The 21,888-nt window shown below is 50.0% G+C and overlaps 1 protein-coding gene across 1 annotated transcript in view; it reads right to left on the reverse strand.

Moving 5' to 3' along the window:
- The window catches only part of LOC112547505 (antigen WC1.1-like), a 142,373-nt gene that overhangs the window by 110,333 nt on the left and 10,152 nt on the right, over window positions 1–21,888 (reverse strand). The gene's annotated exons all lie outside the window — the stretch shown is intronic.

Raw genomic sequence — 21,888 nt, forward strand, 5'->3', positions numbered from 1 at the left:
ACAAATGGTTTGGTCATTGTCTTCGGTCCAGCCCCTCCAGGGTACCTAGTGTTGGCCACTGTCGGCAGACAGGCTACTGGGCTAGATGGACTTTTGGTCTGACCCAGTATGGCCATTCTTATGTTTTTATGTTCTAAGATCAGGGCTCAGGGTTGGAGTCTCACTGGACCACCTTGATTTTCATGCAAACCTGCTCTTGGGTGGCCTGGCTGGCAGCTATCCTGCACTGGACGGCCACTTTCCTGTGCCTAGTGCGGAGGTCGTGAACGTTGGAGGCTTCCCCCCAAACCTCGATGAAATCCACGATGTCCGCTCTCGACCAGGAGGGCGCCCACCTCTTGCGGCCCCGGGTAGGCTCCCGGGAGCCACCAGCCTGGTCCCGGGAAGAGGCAGAAGTCTGGGTGGCAGCGAGAGGCTGGCTTGTGCCGTGCCAGGTGCAGTGTCTGCTGGCTGGGTGCTGGCAGGCTTGCACCTGGCACAGACACCGTAGCCAGCCCGTGCCCCTTTAAGGGCTCCGGGGCCGGGAGAGGGGCAGACAAGTTTCCCTGGTGGTGCCCAGAGTGGCCACCAGGGCAAGATTGCAAGGGCTAGCCTCCCACTAGTTCGAATTAAGTGGCTACACAGCCCTTAATTCGAACTACTTAATTCAAACTAGGCGTTAGTCCTCGTAGAATGAGGTTTACCTAGTTCGAATTAAGCGCTCCGTTAGTTCGAATTAAGTTCGAACTAGCGGTTTGTATGTGTAGCGCCTATCATAGTTAATTCGAACTAACGTCTGTTAGTTCCAATTAATTTTGTAGTGTAGACATACCCTAAAGGACAAAGAAAACAATTGACAAACAGGCTTTCACATATGTGCAGACTTTGCTTGGGTCTCCCCTCCGTCTTGTCTAGACTGAAAATGTCCAATTCTTTCCACATTTCATCATAGATCATGTTTTCTAAAGCTTTTACTCTGTTGCTCTCCTCTGGACACTCTCCAGTTTGTCTTTATTGTTCTTAAACAGTGATGAGTAAAACTGGACACAGCACTCCAGCTGAGGCCTCAGCAGTGCTAATTAGCACAGGACAATTACCTCCTGTGGCCTACCTATGACTTTCCTGTTAATTCAATTCAGAATGACACATCCTTTTTTCACAACAGCATCACAACTCAATCTGTGATGCACTCTAACCTCCAGATCACTTTCTGCAGTACTGCTGCCTGGTCTGTTGTTCACCTTTTGGGGTTTTTTATTTGATGTTTCCTTCTTAGGACTAGTACTTTGTGATTGTTTTTACTCAATTTTAACTTCCTGATTTCAGACCAGTTCTCCAGTTTATCAAGATCATTTTGAATTTTAAACTTCCCTTCCAAAGAGCCTGCAACCCCTCCCAGCTTCAAGCCATCTTCACATTGCGTGGGCCTATTCTCTCTGCCATCATCCAAGTCATGTAAGAAAATATTGAGTAGTAAAAGCCCTAGGACAGGGCTCTAATGTATTCATCCACAGGAACACAGCAACCCTAGAGAAAGGGGTTAAAGCAACTGACAGCCCATAGGCCCATGTCTTACCTAAAGTTCAGCAATTCTCTGAAAACCTGGGCTGACTCAGCTTATCCTAGGAACTCCTGCTTCTGGGAATTGTGTTTCAGATTCCTTCCTTGCAGCCCCTGCTCCACCTCCTCTTCATCAGAGCTCCCTTTTAACAATCCCCCAGCTCTCTGTGTAAAATGTCCTACCTGAGGGGCCTCTCCCAAGTTAGGGGGCTTGGCTCAAGTCATAACCAGGAGGGCTGACCAGCAGCTTGGTGGCTAAGGGGTTAACCTAGCCAGGTGTCTGGTCAACCAATAACAATGCAGGTAGGGATTTCAAACTGGGACAAAGGAATTTTTATCTTTTCCCTCCTTTGCTAGTGTCAGAGGGGTTTCTTCCAAGTAATAGGGAGATGGGAAAGGCCTGTCTCGCTCCAAGAAAAGTAGGGCAAAGTTTGGTCAAAGTTTTGAGCCCATGGGGGAGGAGGGTCCCTCATGAGTATATCAATTGGTGGCTCTTGCCATCCAGAAACCTCAACTATGCTTGCAACTGTAATTTTTTTTTTTATATTAAGAAAAGTTTGTTTTCTTTTTCTTACCAACTGGTATTGGTTCATTTTTGTGTCCTGAGAGGTCTGTTGGTCTGACTAGGAGTCAGCTACCAGTGATTGCAGCTTGTTTTCTCTTTTCTTTTCAAGCTCTTTGGGGAAAAGAGCTTGATGTACCCAGGAGGCTTTAGGCAGAAGGTTTCCCAAGTGATCTCTTCCCTGGTTTTCTTGGAATTCTTGAGTGGTGGCAGTGGATATTCCCTCAAACTACAGGTATTCAGATTTGGGCGGGGGGAGGGGGGGGTTGTACCAGAGTCTGTAGAGACAAGGTTTTGGGGTGCTCTTGCGTGCCCCCACTTCTGCATTTGTCATGGCAGAGTGGGGAACAGCCTTGACAGCTCAGTTTGGCCAGATTCAAAAGTTCAATGGCCTTGACACCTGTATTGTCAGTTACGTACCAGTGTCTGGGTTCTCTGAGCCACTCTCTGCCTTCCTGAGATATGTGGGGATCTCAGGTGGGGGCTACCCTTTGCACCCTGGTGGAAAATGTGAAACTAGCAGGAAAAGGAACTGAGGTACAGATAATATTCACAGAAATACAGGTGTGCCCCAAAAGACCCTTGGATGTATCAATAGGGGAGTAGTGAAGAGACCTGACTGAAATGCAGAATTTCCAGTTTACAGGACATTTTACTATTTTAAAGTTTCCTGTGAGCTGAAAATCGGGCTTAAATTAGCTTTGGAAACTCCAGACCGTGGTGTATCCAGATTTGCTACCAGGAACTCCAGAGGATGCTGAGTAACACTGACATTCTTGTCAGTTTCATCTCTGCTAACACCAAGGCAAGCATGCTAATTTCTCAATCCACTGCTGGGACTCTGGGGGTATGTTTAAAATACACCACTCTTACAACAGAGGAATGTAAATTAGATGTATAGAAAGTGCAAATGAAGCCGGGATTTGAATTTCCCATGCTTCATTTGCATATTTGCATCCTGGGCGTTCTTTCAAAAAAACGCTATTTCAAAAGTGAAACCGTGATCTCAAATTCTGGTTTGTCAGATAAGTTCCAACCAGCTCCCGTGGGGAGCTGCATCCAGTTTTAGTGCCCACATTCTAAGATGGATGTTAAAAAACTGGTGAGGGCACAGAGAAAAAACCCACAATAATGATTCTAGAGCTTGAAAATATGCCTTGCAGAGAAATATTTTATGGAGCTTATAATAAAGATGACTGAGAAGTGCCTTGACTGCAGAATACAATAAGTACTGTCACAGGGACAAGCATGGCAAATTAATGGCCTTCAGAGGCATAAAAAGAACCAGTGGATAGAAGGTAAATGCAGATACATTCCTGTTAGCGGTACAGCACGCGTTTTTCACAGTGATTGTGAGGAACAAATTACCCAGGGAAGCAGAAGATTCTCCACATTCTGAAATGTTCAGAACAAACTGGTTGCCTTTCCGGAAGATGTGCCTTAGCCAAACACAAGTTATTAGATTCAGTACAGGAGTAATTGAATTATGTTCCCCTAAATTCTATTATTCTATTATAGTTAAATAGAATTAAGTTCTCTAGCCTTTGTTACCTAGGAGGTTAGACTAGATGATCTAAAACTCCCTTCCGTTCCTAAAATCTTTAAAGCTATAGCCTGGTGTACACTAGCACTTTAGGTCGAATGTAGCTGCATAAGATCAATTTTCTAAACACTATCACACTACCAAGGCCATTCTGCCAAGTTTAAGGGCTGCTGAAGTCTATTTTGGATACTCCTGCTTTTACGAGACGTGTCACTAATTTTGAGCTTGCATGGTTGAATTTATAGTAGTGTAGACCCAATGTTGATAAAGTTTATGTTCCTGGCCTCCAAGAGGCATCCCAAAGTGTCTCTCTGTGGCCACTCTGGCTGTAACTTGTGCCTCTCCTGCTCTCCTGGTGGACAGGAAAGGACCCAGGAAAGTTTGAGTTCCATTTCCCACATGGCCAGCGTTGCGAGCACACCTCAGAGCAGACAACACAACTGAGCTGCAAACATACCGATTCTACAACCAGCTGCGAGTGATCCTAGAGTGGGACCTCACCAGCTAACCAAGCCAGATCCTTGAGTCAGTCAAAGATATTTCAGGCAGCGTGTGAAGGACAGCGTGGTTGTGGAGAGAGAGGAGGAGGAGGGCAACGAAACTAGCCAGCCAGTGAGCTGAGAAAGCCAAGAACTTTTCATCACTTGGAGACAATCCCCTTCTCACAGGATGTCTCACGGTCGGGTACTTATCCCAGGGAGGGCACTTCTGGTGAGTTCACAATTTTTTTTCTTGGTACAAGCTGGTTAAGGCAATTCGGTGTGATGTGCCGTGTGCTCTGTGCCTACACGCAGGGCCGGACTAAGGGGTGGGCTAGCCGGGCAGCTGCCCAGGGCGCCAACCTACGGGGGGCGCCCAGCTCCCAGCAGGCTGCAGCGGCTGCCCGAGACGGAGGCCATGTTAACCCCCGCAGCACTGGCCAGCAGTGCCCTTCCCCCCACGGCCACGGGGCCCTGCACAGCCAGGCGCAGCCCACCCCAGGCGGCCCCGGGCTGCATGCCATCGGCGGTGGCCGAGCCAACTGGGAAGTGCATATGCTGTGCATCTACCTACGCGCCCCAGGGGTGGGCCCGCGCATGCACCGTGCACCCAGAGGAGGGCCCGCGCATCCCAGGGACGGCGCCATGCACCTGGGGCCCAGGGCACCAAAATGGCTTGGGCCGGCCCTGTCTACACAAGGGACCATAACAGCTTGAGAACTTGTCTGGAGGTGGAGCAGGAATCCTCCCGCACATCTCCATGAAGCGCTCGGATAAGAACTCTTTGATCCTTCTCACATGGTTTCTGGGGAGGCCTTCATAGAATGAAAGAGACCTCAGGAGTCATCGACTCCAGCCCCCTGCACAAAGCAGAACCAACCCAACAAACCATCCCAGCCAGGGCTTTGTCAAGCCAAGACTTCCTTATTCCTTTCTCCACGGTAGGACACCTTCCCACGCCAAGCCAGCAGTAAGTGGCCTGGCGTCATTGCAGCCCAGAGCATTGCACACAAGGCCCAGGTTTCTGGCCTCATCCAGTCAGCATCAGCTGCCCCTCACTCTGTGGTTCAGAGAAGACCAATATCTCAGAGATAAGATAAGAGATAAGCTCAGAGAACTTGTAGGTAAGGTCCCATGGGAAGCAAGACTGAAGGGAAAAACAACTGAGGAGAGTTGGAAGTATTTCAAAGGGACGTTGTTAAGGGCCCAAAAGCAAACAATTCCGCTGTGTAGGAAAGATAGAAAATATGGCAAAAGACCAGTTTCGCTTAACAAGGAGATCTTGCATGATCTCAAAATAAAAAAGAAGTCATATAAAAAATGGAAACTAGGACAAATAACAAAGGATGAATATAGGCAAGCAACACAGGAATGCAGGGGCAAGATTAGAAAGGCAAAGGCACAAAATGAGATCAAACTAGCTACAGGCATAAAGGGAAACAAGAAGACCTTTTATAAATACATTAAAAGCAAGAGGAAGACCAAGGACAGGGTAGGCCCACTGCTTAGTGAGGAGGGAGAAGCAGTAACAGGAAACTTGGAAATGGCGGAGATGCTCAATGACTTCTTTGTTTCAGTCTTCGCCGAGAAGTCTAGAGGTGTGCCTAACGTAGGGTAGGTCTACACTACAATGTTAGTTCGAACTAACGGACGTTAGTTCGAACTAACATTCATAGCCGCTACACTAGCGCTCCGCTAGTTCGAATTTGATTCGAACTAGCGGAGCGCTTAGTTCGAACTAGGAAAACCTCATTGTATTACGACTAAGCCTAGTTCGAACTTACTAGTTCGAATTAAGGGTGTGTAGCCCCTTAATTCGAACTAGTGGGAGGCTAGCCCTCCCCAGCTTTCCCTGGTGGCCACTCTGGCCAACACCAGGGAAACTCTATGCCCCCCTCCCGGCCCCGGACCCCTTAAAGGGGCACGGGCTGGCTACGGTGCCCGTGCCAGGTGCAAGCCTGCCAGCACCCAGCCAGCAGACCCTGCACCTGGCATGGCACAGAGCCACCCACCCGATGTCCCCCAGCCCATCCCCTCTTCCCGGGACCAGGCTGGCGGCTCCCGGGAGCTTGCCCTGGACCGCAAGAGGCGGGCACCTTCCTGGGCTAGTGTGGACATCGTGGACCTCGTCCACGATCTCCGCACTAGGCATTGGAAAGTGGCCGTCTAGGGCAGGAGAGCTGCCAGCCTGGCCACCCAGGAGCAGGTGTGCATGAAAATCAAGGAGGTCCCTTGAGACCCCCGACCCTGAGCCCTGAGCTTACAATGGCCGTCCTGGGTCAGACCAAAGGTCCATCTAGCTCAGTAGCCTGTCTGCTGACAGTGGCCAACCCTAGGGACCCAGGAGGGGATGGACCGAAGACAGTGAACAAGCCATTTGTCTCGTGCCATCCCTCTCCAGCCTTCCACAAACTTTGGGCAGGGACACCACTTCTACCCCCTGGCTAAGACTACTCCATGGACCCAACCTCCATGACTTTATCTCACTTCCCTTTCAACTCTGTTCTAGTTGTAGCCTTCACAGCCTCCTGCAGCAAGGAGTTCCACAGGTTAACTATTTGCTTTCTGAAGAACAACTTTCTCTTACTAGTTTCAAGCCTGCTACCCATTCCTTTCCTTTGGTGTCCTCTAGTCCTTCTTTATGGGAACTCAGGGAGAACTTTTCTGAATGCACCCTCTCCACCCAACCCCTGCTTTTAGAGACCTCTATCCTGTCCCCCCTCCGTCTCCTCTTTTCTAAGCTGAACAGTCCCAGTCTCTGTAGCCTCTCTTCATATGGGACCTGTTCCCAACCCCTGATCATGTTAGTTGCCCTCCCCTCTCCCAGCCTTTCTCTTCCCCTCTCCCTCCTCCTTTTCCCAGTCTCCCCCAGTTTTGTTCAATAAAGACAGAGTCAATGTCGGAAGAAACGTTATCTTTATTTTGTACATCAATAAGAAGGGGGGTTAGGGAAGGGTAAGTGGAAGGAGGTGAGGGAGAAATGCGGTACGAGCCCCCGATGGGGAGGACTGGGCTGGCTCTGCGGGCTTCTGGGGGTGGAAGCTCTCCTGCAGCCCCCCGATTGCCTCCTCTCCCCAGATGGCAGCCTGCGGCAAGTGCAGCCGGGCCGATGGCCGAGTGGTGTGATGTGCCCAGTGTGGGTACTCCGGGCAATCCAAGCCAGGACTGCTTTGCAAGCGGGGCACCCCTGAGAACTGTCTGTCCGGGGTAGGGGTCGGGACCCTTTAAGTGCAGCCCTCGGCTAGTCTGAGACAGCATCTCCATGCTCTAAGTCCTCCTCTGATGCCCTGCCGGCACTGCTTCCGGCCATCCTTAAGCCCTGTTCAGGGTCCACTCAATGTGGATTTGCTAGTTCGAATTAGTTTTTAGTTCTAGACGCGTTAGTTCGAATTAGCTTAGTTCGAATTAACTAACTTAGTTCCAATTAACTAAGTTAATTCGAATTAGCGCTGTAGTGTAGACGTACCCGTAGCGAATACAAGCAGAGAGAGGGTAAGTTTAGAAGATAGGATACACAAAGAACAAGTTAAAAATCACTTAGGAAAGTTAGATGTCAGCAAGTCACCAGGTCCTGATGAAATGCATCCCAGGATACTCAAGGAGCTGATAGAGGAGGTATCTGAGCCTTTAGCTATGATTTTTGAAAAATCACGGCAGACAGGGGAGATTCCAGAAGACTGGAAAAGGGCAAATATTGTGCCCATCTATAAAAAGGGGAATAAGAACAACCCAGGAAACTACAGACCGGTCAGTTTAACGTCTGTCCCAGGGAAGATAATGGAGCAGGTAATTAAGGAAATCATATGCAAACACTTGGAAGGTAATAAAGTGATAGGGAATAGCCAGCATGGGTTTGTGAAGAACAAGTCATGCCAAACTAATCTGATAGCTTTCTTTGATAGGATAACGAGCCTTGTGGATAAGGGAGAAGTGGTGGATGTCATATACCTAGACTTTAGTATGGCATTTAATACGGTCTCGCATGATATTCTTATTGATAAACTAGGCAAATATAACTTAGATAGGGCCACGATAAGGTGGGTGCATAATTGGCTGGATAACCATAGTCAGAGAGTTCTAAATCCTGCTGGAAAGGGATAACAAGTGGAGTTCCTCAAGGGTCTGTTTTGGGACCCGTACTGTTCAATATCTTCATCAATGATGTAGATATTGGGATAGAGAGTACGCTTATTAAGTTTGCAGATGATACCAAACTGGGTGGGGTTGCAACTTCTTTGGAGGATAGGGACATAATTCAAAATGACCTTAGCAAGTTAGAGAAATGGTCAGAGGTAAACAGGATGAGGTTTAATAAAGAGAAATGCAAAGTGCTCCACTTAGGAAGGAACAATCAGTTCCATACATACAAGATGGGAAGCGACTGTCTACGAAGGAGCATGGCGGAAAGGAATCTAGGGGTCATAGTGGACCACAAGTTGAATATGAGTCAACAGTGTGATGCTGTTGCAAAAAAAGCAAATATGATTCTAGGTTGTATCAACAGGTGTGTTGTAAGCAAAACTCGTGAAGTCATTCTGCCGCTCTACTCTGCACTAGTTAGGCCTCAGCTGGAGTACTGTGTCCAGTTCTGGGCACCACATTTCAAGAAAGATGTGGAGAAATTGGAAAGGGTACAGAGAAGAGCTACAAGAATGATTAAAGGTTTAGAGAACATGACCTATGAAGCCAGGCTTCATGAACTGGGCTTGTTTAGTTTGGAAAAAAGAAGATTAAGGGGAGACATGATAGCGATTTTCAAATATCTAAAAGGGTGTCACAAGGAGGAAGGAGAAAATTTGTTCCTCTTGGTTTCTGAGGACAGGACAAGAAGCAATGGGCTTAAACTGCAGCAGGGGAGGTTTAGATTGGACATTAGGAAAAAATTCCTAACGGTCAGGGTGGTCAAATATTGGAATAAATTGCCAAGGGAGGTGGTGGAATCTCCCTCTCTGGAGATATTTAAGAACAGGTTAGATAGACATCTGTCAGGGATGGTGTAGACGGAGCTTGGTCCTGCCTTGAGGGCGGGGGGCTGGACTCGATGACCTCTTGAGGTCCCTTCCAGTCCTATTATTCTATGATTCTATGATCTCACATGGCAACCTTGATGCAGGAGGAGGGGAAGCTGTTAGCTAGTAGCTGCTGCCTCTGCTGTGAGCATGGCTCAGCCTCTGGCACCTCCTCCCTTCCTCCCTCTCTCCTGCCTGCAGGCTCCTGTGGGAGGGTAAAGTAGCGCTCTGGCAGGAAGTGGGGTGTGGTGGACAGAGAGGAGGGAAGCCGTGTGAGGCATCGCCATTCCTCACTGTCATGACCAGTCCCTGCACTCCCTCCTACCTACAGAATCGTGCCCTGGTAGGCCCCTCGCCACACCTATCTCCAAATTGTGTGAGTCCTGATGTTCCCTTGACAACGCCAACGTCTGCCTGCTGTACAGTGGCCACTTGAAAGCATCACTTTGGCATTGCAGGGAGCACAAAAGTACATTCCATTGTCTTTAGAGAGGCCTTTGCTGTATGTGAACAGATGGGGGTTTAGCTCCACAATGTCCCCCCTGTGAGGTGTGCCCTTGTCACTTTTTGTTACGCAGGAACAGCAGGCGGCTCCCTGCATGCTCTCCCCGCTCCAGCGGCTGTCTGGTCACACAAACCCGCAGGCGAGGACAGACAGGTGAAGACGTGTTTCAGGAGCAAGTGGAGAGGAGGCAGACGCTCCTAAGGAGACATGTGTGCAGCACAGGCCCAGACAGCGGAAGGGCAGGAGAGGAGAGGGGGCAGGAAACTGCAAGGGAAGCAACAGGAGAATTTCTTTCCTCTCAGCTGGCAGTAATGGGGCACCTGGCAGTGTGCCTCAAGAGCTCTCCACAGGGCCCCCCACCCTCCTCACCCGGTTCTATAGCCTCTCCCCCCAGGACATGGGGTATCTCAAGGACAGCTTGACACTCAATCTCCAGGGCTTCAGAAGGCCAAAGGCTGTCCTTCTTGTGGTTCTGAGTCCCCCTTTGGGTCCCACCATAGATTTGGTTTTTGTCCCTGCTGCCTTCCCTAAATAAAAATGCATGGTCTCTGAACAACAGTCAGAGTACATAGCTTGTACTGCAGGGGTGAAGTGGGGAATTACAGGCAGGCACACTGAATGCAGGGGCACTTCTTTGAGAGCAACTTGCATAACTCTCAAAATTAGCCATTCAGAAAACTCTTTCAAAGCCTCCCTGATTGGCACTGCCCCATGCTGTGCTCTCCCTAGTGCCTGCTACCTGGCTGCCCAACATCTCTGAAAAGGTCTCTGCCTCAGCCCCCCACCCTGCCAGATAATGTGCCCCTTGCTCTCACAGTATTATGCAGTACTCATCAGGCTGCTGCCACAAAGGCAATGTTGCATTCACTCAGGTCTATCCTAGCTGGTCGACTCCTAAATCTTCCCACTAAATGCCCCAAAGCCCGTTCCACCTCCATTTTGCACTTGCTAAGCCTGTAGCTCAGGGGTGTCCAAACTTTTTTCAAAGAGGGCCAGATTTGATGAAGTGAACATGCGTGAGGGCCGACCATTTTGCCTGACATTCTTTGAACCATTAAAATTAAATGCAAATTAACTATTTTATGCAAAGTTTATTGCAAACGGCATACTTTTCATTTCGTCACATGGATGACAAATCTAAACAGGTGTTAAATCACTCTGCCTTTCATATCTGAAGGCCAGATGAAAAAAAAATCCAGGAAGCTGAAATACATGTCAGGAACATTGTAAAGTACATTACATATTATTGGTAATAAATGTTGCCTGTCAACTTTTAAGTTAAAAAAATATGAACAGGAACATAACACCAAGTATATATGTTGTGTCCAAATATATTTATAACTGATTTAGACCAACTGACATTAACTGAGATTTTACAATGTATTCATCTCAATTGAAAAAAAAGCTTGCCTGCACTAATGTGAAGGGTGAAACTGAGATCTGGACTGCAGCACATAGGCTAGGTCTGGTTCAAAGGCATTGGTTTTGATGCGCAAAATGTCACGCAGGTGAGAGTCACTTAGTCTTGTCCTCACGCGGTTCTTGTTAAAGTTCATAGCAGAGAATGTCTTCTCACACATATATGTTGAGCCAAACAAGCTCAGCATTTTCTTAGCCAATGTTCGAATCTCTTGAAACCGGCTCTTATCCGGTTGGCGGTAAAAGTTCACAAGAGAGAGCTGTTGGTGACGACTGCGTAACTCGCTGTCACAATGCAGCTCAATGAGCTCGAGCTGCAGCTGATCTGGAGCATCATCGGGGTCAACAGAGAATGGAGAGGAGAAAAGGCTGATCTCCTTTTCAATAGCTGCAAAATCCTGAAAGCGCCGTTTAAACTCCCCAGCCAGAGATGCGATGTCTGTTGCATACCTGCTCGTTTGCGCACTGATATTGTCCTGTGGAAAACTGTTCATTATTTCCTGCAACACTGAAAAATGTATGGTATTGGGCTGTGTTTGTGACAACTGCCTTATGAAAAGTTGCAGCTTTGTTCCAAAGGCTTTGAGGTGTGAATAAAGCTGGTTCACCGCTGCATCTTTCCCCTGAAGACTCGTGTTCAGTACATTCAGATGCTTTGTTATGTCAACTAGAAACCCCAAATCAGCCAGCCAAATAGGATCAGATAGTTCTCGCATTGGTTGTCCCTTTGTTTCCAAGAATTCTCCGATTTCCTTTCTGAGAGAATAGAAACGCTGCAGTGCAGACCCCCGCCTGAGCTATCTTACATCGTTGTGATATAAAACATCTTCGTATTCAGCCTGGATGTCCAGTAGAAACTGTTTAAACTGGCGGTGGCACAGGGCTTTAGAGCGAATAAAATTAATAGTCTTTAGCACCAGTTTCATAACATGATCATATTTGAGATGTTTAGCACAGAGAACTTGTTGATGAATGATACAATGGAGTTTAATAGCTTTGCCTCCTTCTTTGATCACCTTGTTACAGATTAGGGTTGATAATCCACTTCGTTCACCAGCCATGGCAGGTGCCCCATCAGTAATAATCCCAGTAACTTTGTTCCAGGGCAGTTTCATGTTGTCTATGGCGGAACTAACAGAAACAAATAAATCTTTTCCTCTTGTTTGGTCCGTAAGGCTCTGGAGGTCAAGTAGCTCTTCAGTCACATTCATTTCATCGTCCACCCCTCTCATAAAAATCAGCAACTGAGCTGTGTCAGATAGGTCTATGCTTTCATCACAGGCTATTGAAAAGAAGTCAAAATCCACTCCTTTGGACATCAACTGTCTCTTAATATCTGATGAAATCTCTTCAATTCTCCGTGCTACAGTGTTACGAGCCAGGCAAATGTTGGCAAACTCTTGCTTCTTCTCGGGACAGATATTCTCAACCATTTTCGTAACGCATTCTTTGATAAAGTCACCCTCAGCAAAAGATTTGCAATTTTTAGCAATTAACGTTGCCACCTCATAGCTCGCCCTTGTGGCATTTTCATTTGACTCACTGGCTCTTGTGAAAAATCGCTGTTGTGACATTAAAGCAGCTTCAAGTTGCTTCAACTTTTCACTGCGGTTGCGCCCTGTTAGCTTGTCGTATGTGCTATGTCTCGACTGGTAGTGTCTCTTGACATTAAATTCCTTATAAACAGCCAGTCTCTTGGCATATGAGACAAACACAGTGATTCCGTATTTCAGTGAAGAAATATCCACCTGTCCTGGATGCGGCGGCCCTCACTGTCAACTTTCCTTCTCTTATTTACAGTCGCCATTTTTGAAATTGACCAGCAGGAGAAGGGATCATGTGAGCGCAGTGCCAGAGGTTTTGGTCTAAGTGTGTTCGTCCGAGCACTAATACACTGCCCAACAAGAATTCTCTTGCTTTTGTGGCTGTGTGTGGTGAAGAGTCTAAGGATGAGCTCGGGCGTGTTCGCAGCTCCACATGCCCGAGCCCGCCAGGAAGCTGACAGCGCGCAGCGCCAATCACAGGTACTGAGACATTTCCCGATCTCTGCAGCTGCGGACCGGGAAAATGTCTCAGTACCTGTGATTAGCGCTGCACGCTGTTAGCTTCCCGGCTGGTTCGGGTACGTGGAGCTGCGTACACGCCCGAGCTCATCCTTAGTCCTGAGCGGCGCTCGGGGATTTGTTGGGGGCCATAAAAGATAGATATTGCCAAATTACCTGTGGGGCCGTATTAAACCGGAACACGGGCTGCAATTGGCCCGCAGGCCGGACTTTGGACATGCCTGCTGTAAGGTGTACGGAAAGACCAATCCTCCCCTCCAACCTTCAGCATGGGATGGGGAACAACCTCCCTTTTCCCCGCTGCAAACGTGCAGCTCCAGCTGAGCCTCAGGTGCGGTTTTACAGAAAGGGGCACCAAAGGGTCTGTTGCTCTAGTACCTCTTTGTGGGTGTGCAGCTCCCTCCCCATGGCGCGATTCAGATGAGAGAGACTCTGTGCCATGCGCTTGCCAGGGGTGCAGTACAAGGCAGAGCACTTGTATTATCAGTGTAAGGGGATTGCTTGGACCCTTTGTAAGGGGATTGGTTGGCCATTTCCCACTCCCAAAGCGCATGAGAAATCGGCCCTGAGATGACAGTCCCAAGGAGCAATGAGAAGAATCAAATGCTCCTGATTGACAGGGCAGGCCGGCCAATGACAGGATCAGAAGGCCAGAGCTAAGGTGAGAGGAGGGGCCTGAGCTGAGCTGGGAGCAGAGCTTGGGCCATCCAAAGCCAGAGAGAATCAGAGAAGCACCCCAGGGAGATGCACTGGAGGCAGAAAGCAGCAGCAGTGTTTAAGCAGCAGCAGCACTGAAATTTAAGCAGCCTGGAGCTGGGTGCAGTGAGCAGCTGGGGAGAGCAAGGGGGACCCTTGACAGAAGCCCAGCGCAGGGAGACATCACCAGCCTAGGGACCTCTCATGCCAGACTTGGAGGGGAATCGTAACCTTGATGCAGGGTGGGTGAAAGTCCCTGTCATTTAGAGCCTAAAGACATGTGGCCACTGCCAAATCAAGTCTCTGACACGCAGCATCCCTGTGGCACAAATGCTGGGCAGGGGGCCTGGAATGTGTGAGGGACAGACTGTGAACTTCCCTCACATTCCTGCGATGGCTGTTTGTGGTGTCGTTGTGCCTACAGAGCAGGGTTACGTGCATTCCTGTTACCTTTCCCATTCTTTACAATAGTTGCTGTTTAATCTCTCTCTATATTTTAGAGATTTATGCGTCTGTCCTCTCGGAAGGTATGTTTACACTACCCCCCTAGTTCGAACTAGGGGGGGTAATGTAGTCATACGGAGTTGCAAATGAAGCCCGGGATTTGAATTTCCCGGGCTTCATTTGCATAAAGCCGGCCGGCGCCATTTTTAAATGCCGGCTAGGTCGGACCCCGTGCCGCGCGGCTACACGCGGTACGGACTAGCTAGTTCGGATTAGGCTTCCTATCTGAACTAGCTGTACGCCTGTTCCACGAGGCGTACAGCTAGTTCAGATAGGAAGCCTAATCCGAACTAGCTAGTCCGTACCGCGTGTAGCCGCGCGGCACGGGGTCCGACCTAGCCGGCATTTAAAAATGGCGCCGGCCGGCTTTATGCAAATGAAGCCCGGGAAATTCAAATCCCGGGCTTCATTTGCAACTCCGTATGACTACATTACCCCCCCTAGTTCGAACTAGGGGGGTAGTGTAGACATACCCTGAGTTTGTTTGTCTGTCTGTCTGCGAGTTGTTTGTTCAAAAACTCCCTCCTAAATGGTAAGAGTTAGGATCACCAAATCTGGCATGTGGCTTCCTCTTATCTCTACTTCAAGCCAGGTCAGAGCTGTGCCAGGAAAACAGGATGTGCCTGGAATTTGATTGTTTTCCATAACATGGAAAGGGAGGGGCTGAGCGGAGGAATGTGATACTGAAAGTCACCACTAATGGCAGTGAGCGCAGGGCAGAGATGTATCACAGAGTGACCACTGGGGATGGGGCCAGCTGGGGATGGGGCTCACCATTTTACCTACCACCTACCTAGGTAAGTGCCCCCTCTACCCAAAGCCCTCTCCCCGGCCCTCAGCCCCAACGCCAGACCCATCACCGCAGCCCTCCCACCCAAGACCACCACCAGGGTGGGCAATGAAACCTTGACCCCCTACTGCAGGAGCCACAGCCCCTCCCCCTCAACCCCCCAACACAGCTGGGCCACCCAGTGCAGCAGTGGCTGTCCAGCCTTCATAGTCCCCCATTCCACCTTGGTCCAGGTCTGGGGAGCGCCAGACTGCACAACCTTCCCCCCTGCCCCTGTACCAGGTGCAAAGAGCACTGGTGGGAGGCTGCCCGCTTCCCCCAGCTGTCCCCTGAATCCTTCCCTTTAGCCCTAGGCCAGCCACCCCCTCCACCCCAACCGACCCACCGACAGACACACACACTCCAGCCCCAGCCTGGGTTTGGGGAGCTCCAGCAGGAGGCCTATGTGGCTCCCCCTTCCTCCCCCAGGCTGGACCCAGGCAGTGCCAGGTAAGTCTTCTGGTAATTCATATTTACACTGAACTGTAGGCAGGGCTGTCATTATTGATGCCAGGGCCCTACAGAGCTCAGCACTGGAACCTTCCCCTCCCCCACTCCCCACAGGAGGAATGGCTGCTCTGCTGGGGACTGGGGGCGGAGGTGCCAGTGCTGGGGTTTGTAGGGCACCAGTGTTTGGCTGCCAACTCCCCCAGAACAAATGGGCCGTACACGTTGCCTCAAATGGCCTCTGGGCTGGAGAGTCGCAGCCCACAGCAGGAGCAGGGAAGGGAAGGAGGCTGCCCTGTGGCCACAGGGAAGCAGGCAGGAGGGGCAGGGGGCAGTGAGTGGTGCAAGCGCAGGCCAGAGGACTCAGGAGCAAAGGGAGCCACCCACCTGGCTGAGAGAAGCGGCGCTTTGAAGGGGAAACCACCTTTATTCTGCAGGTGCATCTGAACAGCTGCCACCTGCTCCTCCCGAGTCCCCCAGCCCACACTGGTACCGCTCCCCCTGCCTGGGAAGTGCAGGATGGGCACAGCCCATGGGGGGCCAGATAACAGATGGGGTTGGAGGCCAGAGATGGCAAAGAGCCATCAGGCCAAGGTGGGGCAGCCAGGGGGATGGGGTTGGGAACAGCCAGTAACCATACGAAGCACCCAGCTGCAGGGGTGCCCCATAGAGCTGTGTGTTTTGTGTGTCGGTAGGGATGCTCCTCACTGTATGTAACAGTCAAGAAAGTGTCCATAGCAGAGAGAGCATCTCAGAGCGGGGACACCCCTCCTCTGTTCCTCAGGGACCACAGCAAGGTTAGGCACGAGCCACCAAGGAATCCTGAGCCCAGCCTTTTTGGTACTCTGCCGCAAAGGAGGATGGAAGGGGAGCCCTCGAGGTCAGGAAGGGCTCTGGGTAAAGTAAGTGGGAGCAGGGACTCAGATCCTTTTGCTGGCCCATTTCACCAGGGTAGTGTAAAACCTTGTGTAAAAACTGTGTTAGGGAATTTACATCTGCAAAGGCCAATATATTTTAAATCTGTAGAGTTTGAGAATCCTGGCAATGACTGATCTTTTTCCTAAGGTTTTTTCCCCTGTCTTTTTTATTTATTTTTAAATACTAGGAAAGTGCATGTAACACCCTCCCCATTACCCACCACTCCTACCGCACATACACAGAATTCAAGGTTTATCACTGAAACTCTCAAAATCCAGGGAAAGGTTAAGACTAAACATTACCCCTAGCTCCAACTCCCAGGGAAACTGCTAAAACTTTTGGAATGAGAGAAATATCCTTCTCTTCCTTGAGCTGTTTTCATAGGATTGTATGAAATGTTGAGCCAAGAACAATTTAAATACAACTTATAATGACCCCATAGTTGCAATGTTAACTACTGAGGCACCATAAATGCCTCCATGCCAGGTCTACAGGGGTACGTCTAGACTACAGGCTTCTGTCGACAGAAATTTTGTCGACAGATACTGTCGACAAAACTTCTGTCGACAAAGAGCATCTACACTACATTGAGTTCTGTTGACAAAGCAAACTGCTTTGTCGACATGGTAGTGTAGACGCAAAGGACAGTTTACATGCAATAACACCTTCTATCGACAGAAACTCTGTCAACAGAAGGCGTTATGCCTCGTAAAATGAGGTTTACCAGTGTCGACAAAACTGCTGAGTTCTGTCGATGTTATGTCGACAGAACTCAGCAGTAGTGTGGATGCAGGTATAGTTTTGTCGACAAAAGTCCACTTTTGTCGACAAAACCCTGTAGTCTAGACACACCCCAGGGTACCAGAGACTTTGTAATTTTCTATTAGTAATTGCTCCAAAATATGAAAATGTGCACACAATCTGGGGAATTCTGTGGGCTAACTCTAATTCCGACAAAGTTGGGAAGATCCTCCCATTCCCTGGAGCCCTTAGAAAGGGCCTGGATTTTATTCTAAGGGTTATATCTTCTAAACTACCTCAGGGTATGTCTACACTACAAATTTAATTCGAACTAACGTCGTTAGTTCGAATTAACTTTGATAGGTGCTACACTAGCGCTCCGCTAGTTCGAACTTAATTCAAACTAGCGGAACGCTTAGTTCGAACTAGGTAAACCTCATTGTATTAGGACTAAGCCTAGTTCGAACTTACTAGTTCGAATTAAGGGTGTGTAGCCCCTTAATTCGAACTAGTGGGAGGCTAGCCCTCCCCAGCTTTCCCTGGTGGCCACTCTGGCCAACACCAGGGAAACTCTATTGCCCCCCTCCCGGCCACGGACCCCTTAAAGGGGCACGGTCTGGCTACGGTGCCCGTGCCAGGTGCAAGTCTGCCAGCACCCAGCTAGCAGACCTTGCATCTGGCACGGCTCGAGCCAGCCACCCGATGCCCCCCAGCCCTCCCCCTCTTCCCAGGACCAGGCTGGCAGCTCCCGGGAGCTTGCCCGGGACCGCAAGAGGCGGGCACCCGCCTGGTCTAGTGCGGACATCATGGACCTCGTCCATGAACTCCGCACTAGGCACAGGAAAGTGGCCGTCTAGGGCAGGAGAGCTGCCAGCCTGGCAGGAGCAGGTTTGCATGAAAATCAAGGTGGTCCACTGAGACCCCTGACCCTGAGCCTTGAGCTTACAATGGCCGTACTGGGTCAGACCAAAGGTCCATCTAGCCCAGTAGCCTGTCTGCCGACAGCGATCAACCCTAGGGACCCTGGAGGGGATGGACCGAAGACAGTGACCAAGCCATTTGTCTCATGCCATCCATCTCCAGCCTTCCACAAACTTTGGGCAGGGACACCACTTCTACCCCCTGGCTAATAGCACTCCATGGACCCAACCTCAATGACTTTATCTCACTTCTCTTTAAACTCTGTTCTAGTTCTAGCCTTCACAGCCTCCTGCAGCAAGGAGTTCCACAGGTTGACTCTTTGCTTTGTGAAGAACAACTTTCTGTTACTCGTTTGAAGCCTGCTACTCATTCCTTTCCTTTGGTGTCCTCTAGTCCTTCTATTATGGGAACTAATGAAGAACTTTTCTTGATGCACCCTCTCCACCCCACTCATGCTTTTAGAGACCTCTATCCTGTCCCCCCTCAGTCTCCTCTTTTCTAGGCTGAGAAGTCCCAGTCTCTTTAGCCTCTCTTCATATGGGACCTGTTCCAAACCTCTGATCATTTTAGTTGCCCTCCCCTCTCCCACCCTCTTTCTTCCCCTCTCCCACCTCCTTTTCCCAGTCTCCCCGAGTTTTGTTCAATAAAGAGAGATTCTATTTTTGACCACACATTTTCTTTATTTTGTACATCAGGAAGGGGGGCTACAGAAGGGTAAGTGGAAGGAGGTGATGGAGGAATGGAGTACGAGCCCCCGATGGGGAAGACTGGGCTGGCTTTGCGGGCTTCTGGGGGTGGAAGCTCTCCTGCAACCCCCCCAATTACCCCCTCTCCGCAGATGGCAGCCTGCGGAAAGTGCTGCCGGTCTGATGGCCGAGTGCTGTGATGTGCCCAGTGTGGGCACTCAGGGCACTCCAAATCAGGACTGCTTTGCAAGCGGGGCACCCCTGAGAACTGTCTGTCCGGGGTGGGGGTCGGGTCCCTTTAAGCACAGCCCTCGGCTAGCCTGAGGCAGCAGCTCCACGCTCTAAGTCCTCATCTGATGCCCTGCCGGCACTGCTTCCGGCTATCCTTAAGCCCAGTTCAGGGTCCACTTAATGTGGACATGCTAGTTCGAATTAGCAAAACACTAATTCGAACTAGTTTTTGAGTCTGGATGTGTTGGTTCGAATTAGCTTAGTTTGAATTAGCGCTGTAGTGTAGACATGCCCCCAGTGACTTAGTAGCTTAATTGCCATGTTCCAAAAAAAAAAAAAAATACTCAGGGCCAGCTTTTAAAGGGCATTCAGTGCCTAGAAATGCAGGCAGGTGCTTAGTGCAATTTTCCAAAGCTGCTGGGAGTTTGGCAGCAGACACACTATAAATCCCCTATGGCGCCTATCTGCAGTATTAATCATTAAGGGTATGTCTACACTACAAAGTTAATTCGAACTAACAGACGTTAGTTCGAATTAACTTTGATACTCACTACACATACAAACCGCTAGTTCGAACTTAATTCGAACTATCAGAGCGCTTAATTCAAACTAGGTAAACCTCATTGTACGAGGACTAACGCCTAGTTCGAATTAAGTAGTTCGAATTAAGGGCTGTGTAGCCACTTAATTCGAACTAGTGGGAGGCTAGCCCTCCCCAGCTTTCCCTGGTGGCCACTTTGGGCACCACCAGGGAAACTCTTCTGCCCCCCCCTCCCGGCCCCGGACCCCTTAAAGGGTCACGGTCTGGCTACGGTGCCCGTGCCAGGTGCAAGCCTGCCAGCATCCAGCCAGCAGACCCTGCACCTGGCACGGCACGAACCAGCCACCCGCTGCCACCCAGCCCTCCTCCTCTTCCCGAGACCAGGCTGGCGGCTCCCAGGAGCCTGCCCAGGGTTGCAAGAGGCGGGCGCCCGCCTGGTCTAGTGTGGACATCGTGGACCTCATCCATGACCTCCACACTAGGCACAGGAAAGTGGCCAGCTAGGACAGGAGAGCTGCCAGCCTGGCCACCCAGGAGCAGGTTTCCATGAAAATCAAGGTGGTCCACTGAGACCCCCGACCCTGAGACCTCAGCTTAGAATGGCCGTACTGGGTCAGACCAAAGGTCCATCTAGCCCAGTAGCCTGTCTGCCGACAGTGGCCAACACTAGGAACCCTGGAGGGGATGGACCGAAACAATTACCAAGCCATTTGTCTCGTGCCATCCATCTCCAGCCTTCAACAAACAGAGGCCAGGGACACCATTTCTACCCCCGGCTAATAGCACTCCATGGACCCAGCCTCCATGAATTTATCTCACTTCTCTTTAAACTCTGTTCTAGTTCTAGCCTTCACAGCCTCCTGCAGCAAGGAGTTCCACAGGTTGACTATTTGCTTTGTGAAGAAGAACTTTCTCTTACTAGTCTGAAGCCTGCTACCCATTCATTTCATTTGGTGTCCTCTAGTACTTCTATTATGGGAACTAATGAAGAACTTTTCTTTATGCACCCTCTCCACACCAGTCATGCTTTTATAGACCTCTATCATATCCCCCCTCAGTCTCCTCTTTTCTAAGCTGAAAAGTCCCAGTCTCTTTAGCCTCTCTTCATATGGGACCTGTTCCAAACCCCTGATCATTTTAGTTGCCCTTTTTGGAACCCTTTCCAAGGCCAAAATATCTTTTCTGGGGTGAGGAGATCACATCTGTACACAGTACTGAAGATATGGCATACCATAGTTTTATACTTCCCCTCCTCCTTCTTCCCCTGGCTTCCCCCTTCCAGCTCCCTCCTCCCAGGTTTCTACCTCCCCTCTCCCACCCTCTCTCTTCCCCACTCCCACCTCCTTTTCCCAGTCTCCCCAGAGGTTAATTCCCCCCCCCCCCCCCGCGTTTTGTTAAATAACGAGTTTCTATTTTTGAACACACATGTCCTTTATTTTTTACATCAGGAAGGGGGGCTAGGGAGGGGTAAGTGGAAGGAGGTGAGGGAGGAATGGGATATGAGCCCCTGATGGGGAGGACTGGGGTGGTTCTGCGGGCTCCTCGGGGTGGAAGCTCTCCTGCGGCCCCCCGATTGACCCCTCCGGATGGCAGCCTGCGTCAAGTGCATCTGGGCTGATGGCTGAGTGCTGTGATGTGCCGAGTGTCGGCACTCAGGGCACTCCAAGACAGGTCTGCTTTGCTGTCTGTCATCGAGGTAGACAAGCAAGCGGGGAACCCTGAGAACTGTCTGTCCGGGGTGGGGATCGGGTCCCTTTAAGCACAGCCCTTGGCTAGCCTGAGGCAGCAGCTCCATACTCTTAAGTGCTAACCTGATGCTCTGCCAGCACTGCTTCCGGCCAGCCTTAACTTTGGTTCAGGGTCCACTCAATGTGGACATGCTAGTTCGAATTAGCAAAACACTAAGGGTATGTCTACACTACCCCGCTAGTTCAAACTAGGAGGGTAATGTAGGCATACCGCACTTGCAAATGAAGCCCGGGATTTGAATTTCCCGGGCTTCATTTGCATAAGCGGGGCTCCGCCATTTTTAAAGCGCCGCTCGTTCGAACCCTGTGCCACGCGGCTACACGCTGCACGAACTAGGTAATTCGAACTAGGCTTCCTAGTTCGAACTACCTAGTTTGTGCCGCGTAAAGCCGCCCGGCACAGGGTTCGAACGAGCGGGGATTTAAAAATGGCGGAGCCCTGCTTATGCAAATGAAGCCCGGGAAATTCAAATCCTGGGCTTCATTTGCAAGTGCGGTATGCCTACA

The sequence above is a fragment of the Pelodiscus sinensis genome, chromosome 1 (assembly GCF_049634645.1).
Source record: "Pelodiscus sinensis isolate JC-2024 chromosome 1, ASM4963464v1, whole genome shotgun sequence".
Classification (NCBI taxonomy): Eukaryota; Metazoa; Chordata; order Testudines; family Trionychidae; genus Pelodiscus; species Pelodiscus sinensis.